Here is a 22,809-nt window from a genome sequence, read left to right on the forward strand (position 1 = left end):
CTCCAGCTCCTGGCTCAAGCGATCCTTCCATCTCAGCCTCCTGAGTAGTTAGGACTATAGGCACATGCCACAAGGGCCGGCTCATCTGTTACTTTTTTTTTAGAGATGAGGTCATGCTATGTTGCCCAGGCTGGTCTCAAACTCCTGGCCTCAGGGGATCCTTCTACCTCAGCTTCCCAAACTTCTGGGATTACAGGCATGAGCTACTCTGCCTGCTCCCACTGTACATTTCTGTTTGTTTTTTGAGACAGAGTCTCGCTCTGTCACCCAGGCTGGAGTGCAGTGGCACAATCTCGGCTCACTGCAACTCCCAGGTTCAAGCGATTCTCCTGCCTCAGTCTCCCGAGTAGCTGGGATTACAGGCACGCACCACCATGTCTGATTTTTTGTATTTTTAGCAGAGACAGAGTTTCACCATGTTACCCAGGCTGGTCTTGAACTCCTGACCTCAGGTGACCCACCCACCTTGGCCTCCCAAAATGCTGGGATTACAGGTTTGAGCCACTGCGCCCGGCCCCATCACACATTTCTTAAATTAGCGAAGTCTACACAATGAATCCTAGAACTCATGACAACTGGCGGGTACAGCCTCCATTCTATGTGTTATACTCGTCACCATAATGCTGCTTCAGCCCCAGAAAGTGACTTCCTTAAATAACCACAGGGTAAATCATCTTTCTAGGAGGTCAGTGCCTGCCTGACATGGCCACAGGTAAGGGACCTCACTGAACACACGTTCTAGTGTGGTCAAGCAGAGACAGCAAGAGCGAGCCATTTGCGAATGACATACGGACAGCAGCTTCCTAGACAGCACTATCAGATTGGGTGCCATTATCCCAGAGAGAAATGCCTATGGTGCTGGGTCACAGCTCTAGACCAGCACCAGCTGGCAGGATTTTGTCCAGTGATGGAAATGTTCTATATGTGTGCTAATATGACTGGTGGTTCCCACCTTGGACAGCTCAGCTCTGGACTCATATATTCAATCACTATTCGAAATCTCTACGGATGTTTCCTTGGCACCTCAAACCTGACCCCAGTGAACTTTGATGGTCCTATCCCAAACATTGGCCCCCACCCCAGTATTAGTCATTTCCATAAATCAAACCACCCAGTTGCTCAGGCCAACACTTTGGTGTCGTCCTCAACTTCTTCCGTTCCCTCGCTGCTGGCATCCAAGGCAGCAGCAAGTTCTTATGGTTCCATGTCCATGAAAATTTCAAATTCTCTTCATCCTCACGGTCACCAATCCAGGCCACCCCCATCTGCCACTTGGACAACAGCAATGGCCTCTTAACTCCCCTGCTGCTTCCACTCTTGACCACCCCCCCACCCCAAGCCCAATCTGCCCTCCATATGGCAGCCAGAGCTATCTGATCAAATGCAGAGCAACGTTAGCAGTCTTCTGCTTAAAATCCTCCAGTGGCTGCCCCTGGTTCTCAGCATAAAATCTAAATCCCTGGCCATGACCCATGAACCCCACCAAGTCAGGGCTCTTGTCCACCTCCTTCCACTTCAGCCCCCACCACACCCCACCCCTCCCCACACTCCAGTCATGCCAGAGTCTCCTCTCAGTCCTGTTGTGCCTCAGAGCCTTTGCATGTGCTGTTCCCTCTGCCTGGAATGTTTCCGACCCAGGATATTGGTCCATACAGAATGTTTCTATTCTATTGCAGCACTTGCTGCCACCTGTAATTATCACGTCTGTCTCACTCCTCTGAGGTAAGCCCCATGAGTGTCTCAGTCAGGTGTCTTTTTGTCCCCAGTACCAAGCAGGGTGCCTGGCACAGAGGAAACATTAGCATATTTGTGGCTGAATGGAGGAAGGGATGGTGGGGAGCAGGAGGCAGCCCTGTGAGCCCCAGAGACAAACAGGGGCCCTGGCCAGCCTCACCTTTGGGGACTGTCCTTCCCTGACCAGGGTAAGTGTCCTGGGTATAGTGCTGCACCTGTCCAGGTGAAGATGGAGTGACGATGGGAGGCCATTGCAGATCTCCCTGGCCAGGCCTGGAGGGACGACTGAGAGAGACCAGAATGTCACATTCTCCAGCTCCTCCAGGAGTACACAGTCCTACCCAGGAGGGTCCAAGCACACAGCAGCTCAGGTTCTGAAAACACCTGTCCCTCACTACCTAGCAGAAACCCACCCCTGCTTAGCAGAAGCTGGAGCTGAAGGGACTCCTCACCCTCCTGTGTAGGTGTGATCCCTGCATCCCGTTTCACAGCTCTCATATTATCTCACTGTAGCCACACAGAATCCTGCAGGGGAGGCAGGACATAAGGAAATCACTGCTCAGAGAGGTTGATTAACTTGCCCAAAGTCACACCGCCAGTTAGATACAGGGCCAGAACTAGAGCACCATCTTAGGCTCCAGATCCTGGACTCCCTCCTCTGTCTCAGAGGGCAACAGCATGGGCTGCCCGGTAAGTGTCCACAGCACAACTGTTCTGCACCAAACGCCACGCACTGCAACAGGAGCTTGAGGATGTGGCTTCTTTAATTACCCCATGAACAGCAGGGCGAGGTGGCTTATGCCTCCCAGCACTTTGGGAGTCTGAAGCGGGCGGATTATGAGGTCAGGAGTTTGAGACTAGCCTGGCCAACATAGTGAAACCCCGTCTCTACTAAAAATAGCTGGGTGTGTTGGCGTGCACCTGTAATAATTCCAGCTACTCAGGAGGCTGAGGCAGGAGAATTGCTTGAACCTGGGAGGTGGAGGTTTCAGTGAGCTGAGATTGCGCCTCTGCACTCCAGCCTGGGCAACAGAGCGAAACTCCAGCTCAGAAAAATAAAAATAAAAATAAATAAATAAATAACCCATGAGCACTGCCTGCCAAGCCATGCCCAGCACCTCCATTCTCTCCATCTCCATTTTCCTTCTGCCCTTACCCTTCTAGGACAATGAGTTACAACAAACTTCACGGTGCTCCAGAGTCACACAGGGTACTTATGAAAAATACAGATTTCTGAGGTCTTGACTCCAGTGATTTATATTTTGTAGGTTTGGAGGGTGATCTTAGAATCTTGTAAAAATATAATCTATGCACACTAATTCTTTAGTTACACATGGATTTTTTCACTCAAGTGAAGCATCCAACTTTTCACGTAAGTTTTTGACACTGAAATCTCTGTCTCTATTGGAGTCATTTTTCTGCAATAGACCGTAGTTCTCCAATGAGCATTTCATAATCACTTTCATCTAGGTTGTTTGAGCGGCAGAAGTTGTTTAATAATAAGTGTACCGGGGGCAGGCACAGTGGTTCAGGTGTGTAATCCTAGCACTTTGGGAGGCCAAGGCAGGTGGATCACTTGAGGTCAGGAGTTTAAGACCAGCCTGGTCAATATGGTGAAACCCTGTCTCTACTAAAAATACAAAAATTAGCCAGGTGTGGTGGCACATGCCTGTAGTCCCAGCTACTCGGGAGGCTGAGGCAGGAGAATTGCTTGAGCCTGGGAGGTGGAGGGTGCAGTGAGCCAAGATTGTGCCACTGCACTCCAGCCTGGGTGACAGAGTGAGGAGACTCCATCTCAAGAACAAAAAACAAAAAAAATGTACTGGGAGGAATAGTGTCCCTTCCCCAATTCCCCCTGCCAACTCATGTCCATCCAGAGCTTGTGAATGTGACTTTGTTTGGAAACAGGATTTTTATTTATTTATTTATTTTGAGACAGGGTCTGGCTCTGTCACCCAGGCTGGAATGCACTGACGTGATCTCAGCTTACTGAGACCTCTGACTCCTGGGCTCAAGGGATCCTCTCACCTCAGCCTCCTGAGTAGCTGAGACTACAGGTGCACGTCACCACATCCGGGTAATTTTTGTGTATTTTACAGACAGGGTCTCCCTATGTTGCCCAGGTTGATCTGAAACTTCTGGGCTCTTCAAGTGACCCTCCTGCCTCGGCCTCCCAAATTGCTGGGATTACACGCCTGAGCCACCACACCTGCTCAGAAATAGGATCTTTGATATACTCAATGTAAGATTGGTGGCGTAAGCCCACCCAATCCATGCTAGTCATACTTCAGTATGACTAGCATCCTCCTAAGAGGGGACTTAGGAGACACTGACATAGAGCCACCTGTATGGGAAGAACACCTATAAAGATGGAGGCAGGGACGGGAGTGATGCAACTACAAGCCAAGAAACACCAAAGGATAGCAGCCCCACTAGAAGCCCAGAGAGGGGCTTGAAGTAGTTCTTCCTCGCAGCCTCTAGAAGAAAGTAACCCGGATGAAATCTTGATGTCTGCTGTCCAGCCTCTAGAAGCATGAGATAATACATTTCTGGTTTTTTGCTTTTTTTTGGCATGGGGTGGGGAATGGAGTCGTGCTCTGTCGCCCAGGCTGGAACGCAGTGGCGCCATCTCGGATCACTGCAACCTCTGCCTCACAGATTTAAGTGATTCTCCCACTTCAGCCTCCAGAGTAGCTGGGACTACATGCACGCGCCACCACACCCGGCTAATTTTTGTATTCTCAGTAGAGACGGGGTTTCGCCATGCTGGCCAGGTTGGTCTCAAACTCCCGACCTCAGGTGATCCACCCGCCTTGGCCTCCCAAAGTGCATTGTTTCAAGCCATCCTGTGTATGGTGCTTTGTGATGGCCAATAGGATATCACTGGAAATTTGCTCCTTTGCTGCAAGTAACCATTCATGTGCTGTTATTTTATATTTCTACTCATTCTTTTAGAACACCCCTGTGAGTGATTTCCACAGGGGAACCACTTAGTATTTTGCGCAACATTTTGTTAGGAAAATTTCAAATATACAGTAAACTGGGAGAATCTCACCAAAAGCACCTGCATCCCTCTAACCTGGATTTCACCATTCACATTCTACTCTTTCTTTCCAAAGCAGTCTTTGTAAGGCTTGTGTATACCAGCACCAACTCTTGCAAATGTGAGGTCACCTGCTTAGGAGTGACTATGAAGCTGGTGTTAAGTTTACTTGGCTCTCCTTTCCCTCTACTAAGCGTAATTTTCATATAGTTAAAAAAAAAATCAACTGTAAGGGTGTAGTTTGACAATGACATGCCTCCTTACAGCCAATGCCCAAATCAAGACACATATCAGTTCCATCTCTCCAGAAAGTCCCAGAAATCTATTTTAATATGCTACTCATGCAATTCTGATGAAAGGAACGAGGAGGAAACGGGGAATACGTATCCAGTTCCCTTGGCCAGAGGGAGAGTAAAGTTTGAGATTCACATGGCTTTCCAGGAGAGGTGCATGTTCCCTCTAGCAAACATGGCTGCCCCCCTGCCGTCCTAGCCTTGGTCATCCACGCACACGTGGAATCTGGCCTGCAGGCCTCCCCTTTAACCACAGGCTTTGAACACAAAGCAGGAAGAATAAGCAGGACCCACTGGAATGCTGAGTTCCAGGACAAGCTGCGGCTACCTGCTCCTTCGACATTCCTCCCCATGTCCACATCCCCTGGCTGAAATCACTGCTATTCCATCACTGCTTGGACAGACAACCACTACCGGCCACACACATGCTGCCCAGGGCGGCTGCCTGCAAGCGTTTCTCCAAAGTGATTTCTTATCTGCTCCAGCCACATGACCCCAGGGCCCAGGGCAAACCGGGCAGCCCTAGTCTTTGAAAGTCAAACTTGACTGTGTTCGCCAAGCCTGGTGACAGGCTCCAGAATCACTCCCACCTCCTGTTCTTTTTCTTTCTCTAGTGGAGCAGAGTCTTGGCTGCAAAGGAATGCAAGGAGGAAAAACACAAATGGCTAAAACCTAATAAAACAGTAGTGATTTCATTGGTACAGAATACAGTCCATAAACAGACCTACATAAATATATATGTAAATGACTGATATGTGAAAAGGGTAGGTTTTTTAAAAAAAATCAGTGGAAAAAGACAGATTATTCAATAAATCTACTGGGACAACTGGTAATTTGGAAAAATATAAACCTAAAATAATACCTATCTTTTTCCTTATACCCCATCCCCCCAAAAAAATTCCAGGGAAGCAAAACATTTAAGCAAAAACAAACACACAAGAAAAAACACTAAACATATAATTATTAGTAGGAAACTGAAATATTTTGTTTTTATGTATAAAATCTTAAAGTGGGGGCAGAACTTTCTAAGAATAAAACCAGTGTCTTTTACTACAAGGAAATTGAAAGGTTTTGCGTTGAAGAAAAAAAATTAAGCAAGGCAAAAGGCAAATGAAAAGTGGAGGAAAAATAGTAACACAGATGCCAAAAAACAGGTTAATACCCTTTACCTCTAAGTAGAGATTTTTAATAAGAAGAAAAAGACAACTATCAATAGAAAGATGGATAAAGGACATGAAAAGGCAGTTTACTAAAAATGTGCAAAAAGTTTAGAAACATGTGGAAAGACTCAGAACCTCCCTTATCCTTCATATAAATAAGAATTTGAACAGGGAGCAATTTTTTCATCCATTGAAGATGATTAAAAATACTGCTAACACACAGAATTGGTGAAAGTGTGGAGAGGCATTCTCACACATTTTTGGAGGGAGTTAAAATTGGTACAACTGTTTTGGGGGCAATTTGGCACTATCTATTAAAATATAAGATGCGTACTATTTGGATCCAGAAATTCCAAATCCAGGACTCTGTGTTATGGTTGATTTGCATATATATGCAAAGTGATTATGTAAGGATGCTTCTTGTGGCACTGATATAATAGGAAAAAGCATCAATAGGAACAGCTGTTAAAAAGAATGGAGTAAACCTATATTGCTGATATGGAAAGAGGTACAAAATATGTCATTGGGTGAAAAAGACAGCAAGTTGTCAAGTAGTCTGTGTTACACGATTCCTTTATGTGAGAAATAAAAAGAATAATATGTGCATGGCTGGGCATGGTGGCACACACCTGTAATCCTGGCACTTTGGGAGGCTGAAGTGGGTGGATCATTTCAGCCCAGGAGTTTGAGACCAGCCTGGGCAACACAGTAAAACTCTGTCTCTACAAAAAAAAAATACAAAGATTAGCTGGGAGTGGTGGCATGTGCCTACAGGCACATGCTACAGTCCTAGCTATTTGGGAGGCTAAGGTGGGAGGATCACCTGAGCCTGGGAGTTCAAGGCTGCAGTTAGCCGAGATAGCACCACTGTACTCCAGTGTGGGTGATAGAGTGAGAGCCTATTTTTAATATAAATAAATAAATAAATAAATGTGTGTGTGTATATACATATATATATATATATATATATGTATATGGGTAGAATATATATATATATATATGTAGAATCTCTGTGAGATTACACAAAAAATGAGGGTATTTATAGAGGGCCTAGAGCAAGAGGGAAACAATTCTTTTATTTTTTTGAGACGAAGTCTTGGACTATCACCTGGGCTGGAGTGCAATGGTATGATCTTGGCTCACTGCAACCTCAGCCTTCTGGGTTCAAGCAATTCTCCTGCCTCAGCCTCCTGAGTAGCTGGGATTATAGGCACACAAACCACACCCGGCTAATTTTTTGCATTTTTAGTAGAGACAGGGTTTCACTATGTTGGCCAGACTGGTCTCGAACTCCTGACCTCGTGATCCGCCTGCCTCGGCCTCCCAAAGTGCTGGGATTACAGGCGTGAGGCACCGCGCCCGGCCGGAAACAATTCTTTTTCGCACATCCCTCTTAACTATTTAAATTTTTATGAACTATATTAATATGTAATTATTATGATAGAAAAAATCTACAGTCTAATTTTAATCAACTATGCTATCCATCCCCTGAACAAACAGAACACTGCAGAATGTGATAAATCTTTGACATCTATCCTAATGAAATGCCATTAGTGAGTATTAATTAATGTCGATTAGAATGAGAGTTTCCAGGCCAGGCATGGCGGCTCATGCCTGTAATCCCAGCACTTTGGGAGGCTGAGGTGTGTGGATCACTTGAGGCCAGCAGCTCGAGACTAGCCTGGGCCACAGAGCAAGACCCCCATCTCTACAAAATATTAAAAAATAATTTTAAAAAATGCAAGTGTCTAGGACACAGTGGATTCGAAACCATCCAGGAAAAAGCTCCTTCCCAGCCCTTTCAGCAGGTACCGTGTCCTATACCTAGAACATTCCAGGGGAGCCCTCCTGAAGGCCTTAGGATCTTGGCTGCATGCAAGGCTCAAAGCCAGGTAGCTGCCTACAAACTCTGCTCTCATCATGGCTGCCTGGCTCTGCACTAAAGTTCATGAGTCACCTTGGTCCTCTGCCTTATCAGGTCACGTCCCACTCTGTTGTACCTGGCAGGTTCTCCCTTAACACAGGTCTAGACTCATGACATCTAGTCTGGGACATTCTTTATACTCTTATCCTGACAGAGAAGATACTTAGGTGGGACCAGCAATTAGAACTCCAGGATTCATTTATTTCTCTAAGGGAACTTCAATGTCAGTCTTTAATGTCTTTAAATGCACACCAACATACTACACACGTTTCATTCATGACACATCTATCTTCCTCCCTTTTCCCAAGTCAGACCAGCCACTGCTGTAGAGAAGGTCTGATGTGGAGGGCCCTAGGTCTTACTGCTGAGATGGGCTTTTTCTGGCAATGAGGGAGCAACATGTCATCGGCTAATTGGCTGGGATCAGCTCCAACCACAGAGGGTGCAAGGCGAACTCACCTTTGCGGGCGAGATCAAGAGTGGTGGAGGAAGTAAGAGTTTCCCATTCCTTTTTCCATTCTTCCTACTAAAGACCCTTCTTGAACATGTTTGATGAGCTCACCTCTGTCACCCACATGTACTTCCATGTTTTCTAAACAAGAGAAACCTAGATAGAAGGAACATTTAAAATTCCCTCACTTTCTCTGGGAAGGCCACCTCTGCCAGCAAGACACTCCAGAGGTGACCGCAGTCCTGGGCTGCTTAGGGAGTCACAGCCATGCTGGCTGGAAGGCGAGGTGCTGGCCTGAGGCTCTGCCTGCCTATGGGCTATGGTCTGGCAGTGCAGCCAGGAACTCGACTGGGAACTGCCCTATTTCACCCGGACAGGACTTGCATCTTGGAAAGGAGAAGCAGCAGCCACCTCGCAGGGATCCCCTCTTCCTCTCCTGGTGTCTGCTGGAGCACTGATGAACATGGCACATTGCAACCCCATGGCAAGTTTTTTAGGAAGGAAGTGAGGATCTACAAATTTACCTCATCCTGGACAGCCCCTCCGCCAGCATGCAAGGACAAAGTGACAAGAACCTTAGCTTAGCAGCTTCCTTTCCTGACCTAGCAACTCCTCTTCCACGTGTGATGGAACAGATGAAATTCCTCTACAGGGATCGTTGTTATTCAAGTGTTCTTTATGTGAGTTCCTGAAGATTCAAATTGCAAAAGACAGGAGAATTGCTTGTCCACTCCCCTGGACACCCCCTACGCCGCCGCTACAGCTGAGCCACACACCAGTGACCTCCAGGCAAGTCAGACCGGCCTCCAGGACACCAGGGCCCCAAGGAAGCATGCTGGGAGCCACAAATCATTATTATTTCAGGTCTCCCATGTATTTGGGGTCTGTCACAGGCCCTATTGCTCATAAAGGAAGTATTTCTCTAGCCTGGCTAAACTAAAATTGTCTAAATTAAAGGCTTCGGGATACAACTGCAGCAACCAAGCATTTCCTCAGTGCCCGTGATGCCAGGCAAAGTTTCTCAAGCCAACACACCATCCCAGCTCCCACTTTGACCTACACTTCCTCACCCCATGAAAGGGCAGCTGCCAGGAAGCCGGAGTGATCCACAGATTAATCAGTAACTGACCATGCAGGGAGTCAATGACACGTCAGAGGAAGATAACGCCTGCTCCCGCCAGGAAATCCCCATCACATGAGTATACGCATTGCCTCACATCATCCTAGAAGACAGTTTATGAGGTCTAGAAAGCAAACAGCTTCAGCGTAAGGATCCTTCTCCTTCTGTCTTCAGAGGCCTGACTTCAGGTTAGAGTGCAGTGGCACGATCTCGGCTCACTGCAACCTCCACCTCCCAGGTTCAAGCAATTCTCCTGCCTCAGCCTCCCGAGTAGCTGGGACTATAGGCACGCGCCACCATGCTTGGCTAATTTTTGTATTTTTGTAGAGATGGGGTTTCACCATGTTGTCCAGGCTGATCTCGAACTCCTGACCTCAAGTGATCTGCCCACCTTGGCCTCCCAAAGTACTGGGATTACAAGCATGAGCCACCATGCCCGGCCCATACAATTTTGTTGGAAAAACCACACAGGTGCACAAAACCAACAAGATTTGACTTATTATTTGCTCAACTTAAGAATCGGGGCAACACTGTGATCTTTTTTTTTTTTTTTTTTTTTTTGAAGCGGAGTCTCGCTCTGTCGCCCGGACTGGAGTGCAGTGGCCGGATCTCAGCTCACTGCAAGCTCCGTCTCCCAGGTTTACGCCATTCTCCTGCCTCAGCCTCCCGAGTAGCTGGGACTACAGGCGCCCGCCACCTCGCCTGGCTAGTTTTTGTATTTTTAGTAGAGACGGGGTTTCACCGTGTTAGCCAGGATGGTCTCGATCTCCTGACCTCGTGATCCGCCCGTCTCGGCCTCCCAAAGTGCTGGGATTACAGGCTTGAGCCACCGCGCCCGGCCGAACACTGTGATCTTTAAGTCCTTTTCAGTTTCTTTTTTAAAAAGATATATAAAAAATAATCAATTTCCCTCCCCCAACCCCTTGTTCTATATCTATGAAATGTTGGTTTTCATTTAGAATAGAGTAACTTTTTTTCTTTTCTTTTTTTTTTTTTTGAGATGCAGTCTTGCTCTGTTGCCCAGGTTGGAGTATAGTGGCATGATCCTGGCTCACTGCAACATCCGCCTCCCTGGTTCAATCAATTTTCCTGCCTTAGCCTCCTGAGTAGCTGGGACTACAGGTGCACGCCATTATGCCCAGCTAATTTTTGTATTTTTAGTAGAGATGGGGTTTCACCATGTTGGTCAGGCTGGTCTTGAACTCCTGACCTCGTGATCTGCCCACCTCGGCCTCCGAAAGTGCTGGGATTACAGGCACGAGTCACCGCGCCCAGCCTAGAATACAGTAACTTTAAAAAGTGACTTTTTATTAGGATTCAAGGACTCTTCTACTTGGGTCTAAGGAACAACTGAATTTTTTATAGCACTTTGTCTCCAACCAGCATAAGTCATTACGGTTGGTTCCAGAAGACTTTACCTGACACAGGAGAAAGCAACCATGAAACCAAGCTCATCTGTCCTTTTCCCTGTTTGGGGGCAACACAGGATCACAGAAGTTGGATTTATTCAGTCCAGTGAGGTGCTCCTTATTCCTCCACAGCAGAGTCTCAAAGTGTAGGCCTTCGTCAAACTGACTTTAAAATTTGAGGTCTTTCCTTGATCTTTGTGAGTAAATGATGCCATTTCATAGATTTTCATTATTACATAAGACTAGGGGCTACTTATGAGCACCTAAGTGGGTTATTATGAGTTATTAACATTTGGATTTTTTTTTTTTTTTAAAGAGTCTCATTCTGTCATCCAGGCTGGAGTGCAGTGGCGTGAACTCCGCTCACTGCAACCTCTGCCTCCCAGGTTCAAGCAATTATCATATCTCAGCCTCCTGAGTAGCTGGGATTATAGGCATGCACCACCACACCCGGCTAGTTTTTGTATTTTTAGTAGAGACGAGGTCTCACTATATTGGCCAGGCTGATTCTGGCCTCAAGCCATCTGCCTGCCTCGGTCTCCCAAAGTGCTGGGATTACAGGCGTGAGCCACCGTGCCCAGCCTGGAATTTATAAACTAAAACCAGCCATTTCTAGAGATCCCTAAAAACTCTGATTCCATTTCTCATTAGGTAATCTGAACATCATTCAATGCTAAGCAACATTGGAAAGGTTCTACTGGGCACAAAAGAACGTAGAGAACTAGAATTCTACTCTCCCTCTTAAAGGAGAAATTACAACTAATTTACTTAGGTAATTTTCAAACAAGTTTATTGTAGGTTGCATGGTTCACTCTAAGTATGTAATGACATACTTGCATGAATGAAACTGGTGGCTACTAGCTTTACTCTAACAGGACTTTAAAAATACTTTGTATGCATCAGATTTCAAACATGTTAAAGCAAATCCCACCACCCTCAAATTTGCTTATCTGGTATTGCTATTTAAATACTTTGCAATGTACCATCAAGGTAAGAAACTGAAGTTATTTGGATAATAGTGTTTCGGTAGCAGTGTTTCACAACATAAAGTACTGAGTTTGAGGTTCATATTTCTCAGTTATAAGCTTTACGAGTGTTCCTAGCATCAGGTTTGTTGTTCTTGAATTTTGTTACGGCTGAGCTCTTTTTCCATCAGAGAGAAAGAGCAGGTCATTAGAGTCTTCTGGCCCCCTTACAATACCATGCGACCCAGCAATCCAGTTACTGGGTATATACCCAAAGGAATATGTCATTCCATCATAAAGACACATGTACGTGTATGTTCATTGCAGCACCGTTCACAATAGCAAAGACATGGAATCAACCCAAATGCCCATCAATGGTAGACTGGATAAAGAAAATGTGGTGCATATATACCATGGAATACTATGCAGCCATAAAAAAGAATGGGATCATGCCCCTTGAGGGAATATGGATGGAGCTGGAAGCCATTATCCTTAGCAAACTAAGGCAGGAACAGAAAACCAAATACCACATGTTCTCATTTATAAGTGGGAGCTAAATGATGAGAACTTATGGACACAAAGAAGGAAACAATAGATACTTGAGGCCTCCACCTGAGGATGGAGGGTGGGAGGAGGGAGAGGAGCAGGAAAAATAAGTAATGGGTACTAGGCCTCACACCTGGGTGGGTGACAAAATAATCTGTACTACAAACCCCCATAACATGAGTTTACCTATTTAACAAACCTGCACATGCATCGCTGAACTTAGAAGTTAAAAAAAAAGAATAGGAGCAATTAGAGAAGACTGAGAACCACCGTTCTGAGTCTATGTGCTTTAGAGAATGTTGCATGAAAAGACACCAGAAAGAGTTAACAGGACTAGAAACCCAGGCAACCTGGGACATGCCTATGGGTGTCACCCAGGTACTTATAGCTACATGGGGACTGGGGGGTCACAACCCTGAAAGCAATGTGGGTCTCGATTGAGACTTTCTGTGGTTAACTTCACTTCTAACCCTTGAAGGAGACTCATGGGACGGCTGGACTGTAAGAGCCTGCTAAGAGAAAGGTTTTGCTAGCTGTCTCTGGCTGCAAAGAACCGAGGACAAAAGCAGAAAGGAGTGACTTGCTTGATGGTTCTCCATCCTTTCCATCAACTCCCAACCCTTTCGCTAACAACACACAGAAGAGATAGTTTTCTTCATCTTTCATTCAATTTTTTTTTTTTTTTGGGATGAAGTCCCCCAGGCTGGAGTGCAATGGCACCATCTTGGCTCACTGCAACCTCCATCTCCCAGGTTCAAGCGATTCTCCTGCCTCAGCCTCCTGAGTAGCTGGGATTATAGTCACGCACCACCACATCTGGCTAATTTTTGTATTTTTAGTAGAGACAGGGTTTCACCATGTTGGCCAGGCTGGTCTTGAACTCCTGATCTCAGTTGATCCGCCCGCCTTGGCCTCCCAAAGTAGTGGGATTACAGGTGTGAGCCACCGCGCCTGGCTGTGTTTCATTCTTAAAGTGTCTTGCATATGCTAATATTTCTTTTTCAGTTATGCACATACCTCAGTTTTCCAAGCAACTCATTCATTCACTTATTCAAACATTTATTTATGGCCGGGCGCGGTGGCTCAAGCCTGTAATCCCAGCACTTTGGGAGGCCGAGACGGGCGGATCACGAGGTCAGGACATTGAGACCATCCTGGCTAATATGGTGAAACCCCGTCTCTACTAAAAAATACAAAAAGCTAGCCAGGCGAGGTGGCTGGTGCCTGTAGTCCCAGCTGCTCGGGAGGCTGAGGCAGGAGAATGGCGTAAACCCAGGAGGCGGAGCTTGCAGTGAGCTGAGATCCGGCCACTGCACTCCAGCCCGGGCAACAGAGCGAGACTCCGTCTCAAAAAAAAAAAAAAAAAAAAAAAAAACCACATTTCTTTATTTACTCATTCAGTCATTTTTTGAGACAGAGTCTCACTCTGCTGCCCAGACTGGAATACAATGGTGTGATCATGGCTCACTGCAGCCTTGACCTCCTGGGCTCAAGCAATCCCCCCATCATAGCCTCCCAAGTAGCTGGGACTATAGGTACGCGACCATGCCTGGTTATGTTAAAAAATTTTTTTGTAGACATAGAGTCTCACTATATTGCCCAGGCTGGCCTTGAACTCCTGGTCTCAAGCTCTCCTTCTGCCTTGGCCTCCCAAAGTGCTGGGATTACAGGTATGAGCCCACACTCAGACCATTCAAATATTTAGTAGTACCTGACGGTATGTACCAGTGTGCCTGTGTGTGTTAGAGAAATCCAGATGAATTAGACAAGTCCAGTCCTTGGGGAGTCTACAGATTAGTAGAGAAAATAATAGGGAAGACAAGAGCCATAGTGAAAATACGTTAAGTAAGAAAGAATGTTATCTGCCAGGTGTGGTGGTTCACACCCAACACTTTGGGAGGCCAAGGCAGGTGAGGTCAGGAGTTCAAGATCAGCCTGGCCAACATGGTGAAACCCTGTCTCTACTAAAAATACAAAAATTAGCCGGGCATGGTGGTGGGCACCGGTAATCCCAGCTACTCGCGATGCTGAGGCAGGAGAATCACTTGAACCTGGGAGGCAGAGGTTGCCGTGAGCTGAGATCATGCCACTGCACTCCAGCCTGGGGCCTGGGGAACACAGCAAGACTTTATCTCAAAAAAAAAAAAAAAAAAAAATTTATGAATGCTGTAAGATAGGTTCAGGTGAAGAGCTATGAAAGTCTGATTGAAGGGGAAAAAAACAGGTACAGGTGAGGAGGTAAGGAGAATCTCTGTGGAAGAAAGAGCATTCAAGCTGGACTTAAAGGATATGGCAATAGGGAGCCATTGAATACTTAGGAGCACTATTGTAACATGATCAAGTTCTCTTTAGAAAGGTTCAGAGACAATGGGGAACAGAGGAAGACCTGCCCAAGAGACTGATAGTGAGTGTAACGCAATAGTGAGTGTAAAGAGGCTCTGGCCAAAGTAGGGCAGTAGTGGGGGAAATGTTCCAGAAGGAAGACTAAGTGTGTGGGGGGGCCCCTGAAGATCAACAGGTGGTCTAAGTCATTGGCTCTTCTTGCTCCAGTTACTCCCCATTTTCTCCCTCTGCCTATGGATTCTCTAGGACAGAGTAGGCAATGGAAACGGTTACTGTTAAGAATAAGAAAAACATCAGTAATACCCCAGACATAATACCGAGTGAAAGCGGCCATGAACAGAGTGCACAATTCCCATATAAAGATGACGGATTCACAAAACTGTCCCACGATGATAGAGATTAGAACAGTGGCTGCCTCTGGGAGGCGCTATTGCCTGGAAGGAGGCAGGAGCCTGTGCTAGGTGCTGGAAGAGTTCTAGGTCTTGATCTGGGTGGTGGCAACAGAGATGTTTACCTAAGTTAAAAAAAAAAAAAATGGCCAGGCACGGTGGCTCACGCCTGTAATCTCAGCACTTTGGGAGGCCGAGGCAGTCAAATCACGAGGTCAGGAGATCGAGACCATCCTGGCCAACATGGTGAAACCCCATCTCTACTAAAAATACAAAAATTAGCTGGGCGTGGTGGTGCATGCCTGTGATCCCAGCTGCTTGGGAGGCTGAGGCAGGAGAATCGCTTGAACCCAGGAGGCGAAGGTTGCAGTGAGCTGAGATTGTGCCATTGCACTCCAGCCTGGCGACAGAGGGAGACTCAAAGAAAAAAAAAAAAATCCCTGAGCTGTATGTTCAAGCTTTGTGTACTTTTCTGGGAAATGAGAAGTGAGAGAAACTAACAATGGAGACTGAGAAGTCACGACTGGGGTCTGGGTAGGGTGGGAGGCACAGTCTGTGAATATGCTACCTGACTTTTCAAAAGGGACTTTGCAGATGTCATTAAGTGAAGGATCTTGAGATGAGGAGATTATCCTGGATCATCTAGGTGGGTCCAGTGTGATCCCGAGTGTACTTCCAAGTGGAAGATGGATTCAGGAGCGTCAGTCGTAGGAGGAGACGCAGTGACAGAGGCAGAGGCCAGCATGATGAGATTGCTGGCTGGGCCATGAGCCAAGGAATGCAGGCAGACTCCAGTAACTGCAAAAGGCAGGAAAAAAGAATTTCCCCTAGAGCCTCCAGAAGGAATACTTCCCTGCAGACTCATTTTTTACTTTGGAACTGTAAGAGTGTAAATGTGTGTTGCTTTAAGTCACTGAGTTTGTGGTAATTTGTCAGAGAAGCAATAAAAAATGAATTCAGGTGGAAAACCAAAAGGGTATAGCATCCAGCAGCCAGGTGAAGAAAGTGTACTAGGGTGGAGGAGGGGTGATCAGTGGTGTCACCAGTTGCTGCCAGGCCATGTAAGATAAGGTGAGCACTGACCACCGGGTGGAGGAAGGCGAAGGTCCTGGTAACGCGAAGGGCTGTTTCCGTGGTGTGGTGGGTTTCAGAGCACATGGGGTGCTTATCACCTGTCTAAATAAATGAAGACTATATATGGACCAATGAGGAGTGTATGTCATAAGGAAAAAATAAGTGAAGATGATGAATGCTGTTGCCAAAGCATCAGTTCGGGTTACTTCCCGAGAGTACTTCCAAAGACAAGTACTCTCATGTATTTCTAGGATTCCTGTTTGTTTCTTTTTATTTCCTCCAGAGAATCCTAATTTTTGACCTTCTTCCCAATTCTCGGTCTCGAAGCCTCTTTCTTCACTGAATTGTGGGGTGACACCAGAGAGCACTCCTGGAGCCCGTGCTGACGCTGGGGTGGCCATGGAACTGTAGTGACCTGGGCCGTGGACGCCCCACCTGCTGGCCCTAGTTTCATCCTCTAGGTGAGACTCGCCTGGCACCACAGCAGGCCAGAGTGTAGAAGTTCCGGCAGGTGGTGGAGGGCAGTGACCGTTAATTGCTCAGGCAGGCTTCCCTGGGATGCCCCCTTAGAGGCCAAGCGATCTTAACCCCTTCAGTAAGTTGACTTCTCAGCTGTACTCTTCTCAGAAGGTGGCGGCAGTTCAGCAAATTCCCCAAGCATCAGTTTTTATCAGACCAGCTTTCCAAGATGGGCTGAGCTCAAGATGTTCCCAGACCTGGGTAGGGTGGGAACCCCAAGTCTTCCTGCACTTAGATCTCCTCCTTATTATCCCTCCCCATTTAATTATTCAAGCCCTGAAGTTCTGAATGGCCAGAGCCCAAAGTCTTACAGACCCATGTGTGGTTGAATCTGTGGACTTCCCAGCCATGTTGAGACACAGACAAACCCTGTGGGATTAAAACATGGCATCGAGGCCTTCAGACATCAAGGTTACCCCAACACTAGTGGCTGGCTGAGGAGTCAGGTTTGCTTTCCTCCGGGGTCTTCGCAAGCACAGAGCATGGTCAGCTGGCATGGTCAGATATCTGCCCATGGGAGGACCTCTCCAGGATTGGCGGGGCATGGGGGAGTATGAGCCACCCTCTGGCAGTTACCATCCCTCTGGGTGGCAGGCCTGGGGCTCAGGAAAAACCCCAGTTCTATATTCACTTTATTTATTGATTGAGACGGGGTCTCCTGTCACTGAGGCTGGAGTGCAGTGGCGTGATCATAGCTTATTGCAGGCTTAACTTCCCAGGCTCAGGTGATCCTCTCACCTCAGCCTCCCAAGTGGCTGGGACCACAGGTGCATGCCACCATGCCCGGCTACTTTTTGTAATTTTTTTCTTGTAGAGATAGTTTTTCACCATGTTGCCCAGGCTGGTATCGAACTCCTGGGCTCTGACGACCTGCCCACCTCAGCCTCCCAAAGTGCTGGGATTATAGGCATGAGCCACCATGCCTGGCCCCCATTCCCTTTAAAGTGCATGTAAAACCTTTGATCTTACTGTTATTATCACCAAGCATGAGTACGTAGGAAAATAAAGTGGGTCAATTTAAAGATAAATATTAAATATGATAGTTCAAGTGGTACACCAAGTTGGTAAAAGGCAAAAGACATACAATCTGAAAAGTAACCAGAGTATAATACACCAAATTGGAGGGAAAAATACCGGGGGTAGTGAGTCATGGATGCCCAGAGTCTGGGAAACACAGTAATATAGCCTGGGAAGGAGGTTTAGATCTAAAGTCCTTTCCTTGTCTATTTATTTTGTGAAAAACGCCAGTCGCGCTCAATAGGTGGACTTCATACTCTGCTAACATGTGGCTGCAGCTGGAAGAGCACTGCCGTTGCCTGAGCTTGGGGTGAGGCTCTTGACCCCACCGCCCCAAGGACCTTCCCTGCTCAGCCATGGCTCTGCCACTTGCTCAAGGTGGGCAGCTTGGCTTCCCCATGTCCAAGGCTGTGGCAGACAGCATGGTGGCTCAAACAAGTTGGACTTGTTTTGTGAATGTGCCTTCATGTGAGCGTGAATGTGTGTACATAGAGAGGGTGCAGCAAAGTTAGGTGCAGGGGGAACAAACGGGACCAGGTCTTCTCCCTGGAGGAAGGGCCAGGATGCTCCCATCCAAGGGCTAAACCAGCAGGACAGGCCCCTCGGAGGGGCACGATTCAGAAACGAGCCCCAAACAATAGAGTTGGTTCATGGCACTCCCCTTCCCCAGCAAAATCCTCCTGCCCCTCCAGAGAGAGGGGCCTCTAACCACAAGGGTGTCAGCATCCCTGGTCCAGCAGGAAAGGTGGGAAGTGCAAAAGGCAGCTTGGGGCTTGCTAGAAGGGCTTAGCTAGGGAGAACAACAGAAATTGTCTCCATCCAGGCATCTCTTTGAAAGGATATCCCACCCCAAGATTTCTCCTTTGACAACCTCTCCCACAAGTCTTTTTTCTTTTTTCTTTTTCTTTTTTTTTTTTTTGAGACAGGGTCTTGCTCTGTCAGCTAGGCTGGAGTACAGTGGTATGATCTGACTCACTGCAACTTCTGCTTCCTGGGCTCCAGTGATCCTCCCACCTCAGTCTCCTGAGTAGCTGGGACTGCAGGCACAAGCCGCCACACCCAGCTAATTTTCTGTAGAGACGGGCTTTCACCGTGTTACCCAGGCTGGTCTCGAACTCCTGGGCTCAAGTGATCCACCCACCTCGGCCTCCCAAAGTGCTAGGATTATGGGCATGAGCCACTGTGCCAAGCCTTCCTCTCTCTCAATTTAAAGACAACCCTGTACTAGTTCTTAGAACTCTGAAGGCAGAAGCTGGCAGCCCAGTGGAGTGCTGGGCTAGTGTGACCATTGTTCAGTTTGGGCCATGTATCTGCAGGCGCATTGTTTTGAGTTTTGTTCCACGTGCTCAGGTTGGGGCCCAGAAATAAGGATGTCTGCAGCATGGCCCGCACTGGGGATCTTAGCTAACAGATGAGCATGCAGGTCAGAAGCATGTGTGAGACTGGGTCCCTGGGCCCCTCTCTGAGGGTCAGACAAGGCAAACCATGGTGCTAGGTGGTTAGCAGAGCCGGGAGGTGGGGCCATCCAGGGCAGCTGGCCAGGGGTAGCTATAAGAATACTTAGGATGGTGTTGGGAGGACGAGCCGCACCCTAAGGCTCCTGTCTAGAGGATACAGTGAGAACACAGGGCGGGGCCCATGAGCCACCGCAAACCTGTCAGTCTCAACCTCTCTTATTTCCTGCACTCAGTTTTTCTTTTCTTTTTCCTTTCCTTTCCTTTTTCTTTCTCTTTTCTTCTTTTTCTTTTTTTGTGACAAAGTCTCACTCTGTCGCCCAGGCTGGAATGCAGTAGTGCGATCTCGGCTCACTGCAACCTCTGCCTCCCGAGTTCAAACAGTTCTCCTACCTCAGCCTCCCAAGCAGCTGGGATTACAGGCGTGCACCACCACACTCAGCTAGTTTTTTTGTATTTTTAGCAGAGGTAAGATTCTACCATGTTGCCCAACCTGATGTTGAACTCCCGACCTCAAGTGATCCACCTGCCTCAGCCTCCCAAGTAGCTGAGAGTGCACCACCACGCCCAGTGCACCACCACACCCAGCTAATTTTTAGTATTTTTAGTAGAGAGAGGGTTTCACCATGTTGGCCAGGCTGGTCTCAAACCCCTGACCTCAAGTGATCTGCCCACCTTACCCTCCCAAATTCCTGGGATTACAGGTGGGAGCCACCATGCTCGGCCTCCTGCACTCAGTTTTTCTTATATCTTCTTCTAAACCCTTCAGCACAACCTGACACCAAACACCGACTTCTAAGATTAAACTGGGCTCTCAACACAGAATGCTGTCCCAGCATATTGTCTAGAGACTCTCCCATCTTCATGCCCCTTCTCCCCGTGGTCACAGCCACTGCAGCGGCAGCCATGCAGGAGTGTCCTGCCTCATCTCCTCACACCCACTTAGGCTCTCTCTGTTCCTCCTTGACACTGCAGCCAGGGTCGTCTTCCAAAGATGCAAATCTGACCACGAACGCTGCCTGAACCTCTTCCCTGGCTTCCTTTTTTTTTTTTTTTTTTTTTCCTGAGATGGAGTCTTGCTCTGTCGCCCAGGCTGAAGAGCAGTGGCACGATCTTGGCTCACTGCAACCTCCACCTCCCAGGCTCACCTGGCCTCCCATTTTTGTTAGAGTCAAGTCCCAAATCCTGACCACAGCCTATGAAGCCCTGTGTGATGTGGCCCCGCTGACTTTTGGCCTCCCCCGCACATCCCTGTCCTTGCCCATCAGCCTCTGGCCACATTGGTTTTATTTCCAATCTTTTACTATGTCAAGCTCTTCCTGCCAGAGCCTTCACACATGCTGTCCCCTTTGTCTGAAATATTCTTCCTGCTACACATCACCTGGTTAAGCCCAGCCTATCAGTCAGCTCTCAGTGTCAACGTGACTTTCTCGAGAAGGCTCTCTCTATGCCTCTCCCCTCTAGATCCATACTCTGATACACCATTAACTAAGCAACTATCATGTGATCTGTGTGTTCCCTCTCCCTCCTGTTAGCTGCACGGAGACAGGAACCGAATTGATTTTGTTCATTGATATCTCCCCACACCCAGCACAGTGCTGTCAACCCATTAAGGAACCAGTTACATGACTGAATAAATGATGGAGAAATTAGGCAGGATGGCCCAATGAAAAGCCACCTGAAACAGTGGGTGCTAAGTCCTTTCAACCAAAGATCTAAGAATAGTTGCTGGGCTCATCTTGAAAGCAAGAGCTAGAAGCAGGGGACAACTGTTGGTTTTCAGGAGTCCCCCTTATCCATGGTTTCACTTTCCATGGTTTCAGTAACCCACGGTCAACCTGGGGCCAAAAACATAACTAAATGGAAAATTTCAGAAATAATTTATAAGTTTTAAATTAGTTTTCAATAGTAGCCAATGCCACATCACCATATCTGTCATTCACCTCACTCCAACCCATCATGGAGGCGTCTTATCATCTTTTTTTTTTTGAGGTGGGGTCTTACTCTGTTGCTCAGGCTGGAGTGCAGTGGCACGACCATGGCTCACTGCAGCCTCCACCTCTCAGGTGATCCTCCCACCTTAGTCTCCCAAGTAGCTAGAACGATAGGCGCATGCCACCACACCCGGCTAATTTTGGTACTTTTTGTAGAACAGGGTCTCCCTATGTTGCCCAGGCTGGTCTTGAACTCCTGGGCTCAAGTGATCCTCTTACCTCGGCCTCCCAAAGTGCTAGAATTACAGATGTCAGTCACCATGCCCTGCCTCATGTTACATCTTACATCATCACAGTACCGTACAATAAGATGTTTTGAGAGAAAGGGACCACATTCAAATAGCTCTTATTACAGCATATTGTTATAACTGTTCATTTTATTATTGTTGTTAATCTCTATTCTTTTTTTTTTTTTTTTTTGGGGACAGAGTCTCGGTCTGTCGCCCAGGCTGGAGTGCAGTGGCCGGATCTCAGCTCACTGCAAGCTCCGCCTCCCGGGTTTACGCCATTCTCCTGCCTCAGCCTCCCGAGTAGCTGGGACTACAGGCGCCCGCCACCTCGCCCGGCTAGTTTTTTTTGTATTTTTTAGTACAGACGGGGTTTCATCATGTTAGCCAGGATGGTCTCGATCTCCTGACCTCCTGATCCGCCCGTCGCGGCCTCCCAAAGTGCTGGGATTACAGGCTTGAGCCACCGCGCCCGGCCATCTATTCTTAATTTATAAATTTAACTTTATCATAGGTATGTATATATGGGAAAAAACACAGCATATATAGGATTCGGTACTATCCGTAGTTTTAGGGATCTATGGAGGGTCTTGAAATGTATCCCCTTGGACAAGGGGAAACTACTGTATATCTAAGCATGATGGCCCCATAGTCACCAGTCCCAGAGCCAGGCCTGGGAACACCCAGAGAGTCACTTTGCTTCTGGCCTGAGCCTCCCTGGAATCCTGTGTACTAGGTCCGTCTCCCCCACCCGAAAATTTTTGGGAGGGAGCCAGCATTGATTTTGGAGTCAGATACATGTGACTTTCCCACTATTTAGCTATTTGGCCTTAGGCGCATTAATCAGAGCCCCCCTGAGCCTCAGATTCCATATCCTGAAACGGGAATAACAAAACCTGCCCCAGGTTCAGTTAAGGACTTAAATACCACCGGGAGCTGGTACTGCACAGCAGCGTGCAGCTCAGCACACAGTCTGGTCCAAAGTGCCAGTCCCTTTTCCTTGGCAAAACTGGCTCATGTCTTTCATTTCACTCTTTTGGACTCCCAAGCCAGTGTGTAGGACAATGATATAAGGGAAGGTCTGAGAGGCTGGAGGACACAGTCCACCCCAGACGTGGCCCAGGCTTTTCCACCCACCCAGGGGAGC

General features: G+C 47.5%; 1 protein-coding gene across 2 annotated transcripts in view; it reads right to left on the reverse strand.

Annotated features, from left to right (window-relative positions):
• Window positions 1-22,809, reverse strand: part of FA2H (fatty acid 2-hydroxylase) — a 64,004-nt gene that overhangs the window by 40,336 nt on the left and 859 nt on the right. The gene's annotated exons all lie outside the window — the stretch shown is intronic.

This window comes from Trachypithecus francoisi, unplaced genomic scaffold (genome assembly GCF_009764315.1).
Source record: "Trachypithecus francoisi isolate TF-2019V2 unplaced genomic scaffold, Tfra_2.0 Lachesis_group10, whole genome shotgun sequence".
Lineage (NCBI taxonomy): Eukaryota > Metazoa > Chordata > Mammalia > Primates > Cercopithecidae > Trachypithecus > Trachypithecus francoisi.